Source organism: Physella acuta, unplaced genomic scaffold (assembly GCF_028476545.2).
Source record: "Physella acuta isolate Inbredline_101_S28 unplaced genomic scaffold, ASM2847654v3 ptg002643l, whole genome shotgun sequence".
In the NCBI taxonomy this organism is placed as follows: Eukaryota; Metazoa; Mollusca; class Gastropoda; family Physidae; genus Physella; species Physella acuta.
This window is the reverse complement of record NW_026734092.1, coordinates 15001-17500: the sequence shown is the minus strand read 5'-3', so window position 1 is coordinate 17500 and position 2500 is coordinate 15001. Positions and strand designations below refer to the sequence as shown.

The 2500-nt window shown below is 49.8% G+C and overlaps 1 non-coding gene across 1 annotated transcript in view; it reads right to left on the bottom strand.

The window, feature by feature from the left end:
* The window catches only part of LOC131933829 (small subunit ribosomal RNA), a 1846-nt gene extending 1681 nt beyond the window's left edge, over positions 1 to 165 (bottom strand). Inside the window, exon 1 of the ribosomal RNA XR_009385253.1 lies at positions 1 to 165. This exon is cut by the window's left edge and continues 1681 nt beyond it. This is a non-coding gene — a ribosomal RNA (small subunit ribosomal RNA).
* Between the last annotated feature and the right edge of the window lie 2335 nt (positions 166 to 2500).

Genomic DNA, 2500 nt, shown 5'->3' with positions numbered 1-2500 from the left:
TAGCTCTAGAATTGCCACAGTTATCCAAGTAGGATCGTGTCATCTAAGGAACCTCGACTGATTTAATGAGCCATTCGCGGTTTCACCATGGGACAGTGTGAACTTAGACATGCATGGCTTAATCTTTGAGACAAGCATATGACTACTGGCAGGATCAACCAGATAGCTATCGTTTGCGAGACGTTTTTCCACAACACATCGCGGGACGGGAGACAACGCTCTAGCGAGAGAACGGATCCCGGCATTCCCGGATTTTTTCACATCGGACCGCTCACATTTCCCCCTTCACCGTAAACACGGCGTCGCCGGGAAATCTCTCGATTTGCATCGAGCCGACTGCGTTTTGCAGACCCGTCGCCCGTTCCGAGGGCTGGGCCAGTGCGAGACTTTTATCGAGCCACCAATACTGCTTGGTTGCGTTAGCACTGCGCGTCGCCGCTGGCTTCACGCTACGGACACGTACTTTTACCTTCACTGGCGCGACCTGCGCGCCGAGCCCGCATTTTACCGGGAAGCTAGTCGGGAGACTGAGCCACGCACGGTCAGATCGGGCACATGTCGCTGGCTGCGAGGGAGCGCGGATCCTAGCGTCACATAGAGGCTTCACCGACACTCACCTCCACAATAGTAGATACAGACCGTTTTAACCGCCGTATTTCTGCCCATACCTCTAGTGTTAAACCGAAAAATCGGGTACATAGTCTCGGGGAGGACCGGGGTGCCGCCCCATGAGGGGAGCCCGCACGGAGGGCGCCGGGGGTGCCGCGACCCGGGGGGCGGCGCGGGGGTGTCGGGGCGCATCTACGGGGCTCACTCGCGCGGGCGCCACACTTCCGGGGGGCGCCCCAGGTGGGGTGCCAACTTTGGCGCCCCCGACTAAGGGGCCGCCCCCACTGCGGTTACACGCTTTACGACCACCCACCCGCGTTCCCCACCCCAGGGGGCATGCGAATCACCCGCCAGGGGCGTTCTGGGACCGAGGGCGCCGCTCCGGCACAAGGGGGAGCCAAAACGCCCCGAGTTCCCCCGCGGCCACCTCGACACCTGGGCGGGCGGCGAGGGGTGTCCTGCGATCGGGGTGGGGAGCTCTACCAGAATCACCCGCCAAACTTCACCGGGGGCGTCTCCCGGCGCCCCTGCGCTCGGGTGACGAACAGCGCCCCGGGCTATCCCGGGCGCCCTATGGCGTCCACCTTCGATCGGAAGGGTGATCTCGACTCGGGCTGAGGCGGGCCACAACAATCCGCGGTCACATCGGAGCCGTCCAGGCTAACGAGGCCCCGGCTCACGGGTAACCCATGGGGCTGGACCGGGAGTCCGCCGTTAAAGAAGAAAGAAATGTAGTGCAAACCAGAACCAGTTTTTTTTATTTATTTTATAACTCGACTAATAATCGTCACAAAATTATAAACTTGGTACCTACGGATAGCCCTGGGCCCAACCTAATACAGGATGTCCATAACTATGCGCTAATTAAATAATTAATGGGTATTAAGGTCGGTCTTAGTAAATTGCTATATAAAGTCTAAGACCAGAACCAGTATTTTAAATTTATTTTATAACTCGGCTCCTAATTGTCACAAAATTTAAAAATTGGTACCTATGGATAGCCCTCGGCCCTACCTAATACACCGTGTCCATAACAATGTGGTAATTAAATATTTACTGGGCGTTAGGGTCGGTCTTAGTAAATTGCTATATAAAGTCTATATAAAATTTTACGAATTTAAAAAAAAAATTCCTACCGTCAAAAATAGCGACGCCTAGACCACCACACCTGTTCTGACGTTAAATCCTACTTGCACACACGTGTGGGAATAGATTAGATATCATCTAGAGATAGAATTCCTAATTATTTAATTAAAATAGAGACTCTAGATTTAATAGTTGTGTCATAGTTACATTAAGTCGAATTAGCGAAGCGGAGGCGGGAACTAGATTCTAGATCTAACACTTCGATTGCGATGAAAAAAAAATAGCTTTATTTTAAGGCCGACAAGGCAAATACGGTTTAATTAATATTAAAGAAATAAGTCCGAACACCTACCTTAAGCGAATCATCTACACAACACATGACTAGAAATAATACACGTCCACACGAAGAGCGATTGAAACGGTGACTGCAACGGTGAAAACTTGTACGACGGAAACATGGCGCCTAGGTTATGCCTACTTCCGGTCTGATGAAAATTTTTAATTCATTTTAAATTTTGCGCTCTATTTCGTCCGCGCTTGTCCACTTAAACTCTACAGAAAAGATAGTCTATATAAAAATAATTCCTAGAAGACAATTTTATGAGAGATCACCCACATTTATTTACCCTGCCTGTCTACCTTAGGGTTAGAGTTTGAATTTTTCTAGATTCAAGCCAAATATGCCGTGTCGATTAAACGACGACGTACATAACAGAGCGAAGACAATGAATGGTTCCTTAATTAACTATAATTACGGTCCTAATACAACTACAATTCACCATAGTACTAATATGTATGTGTATTG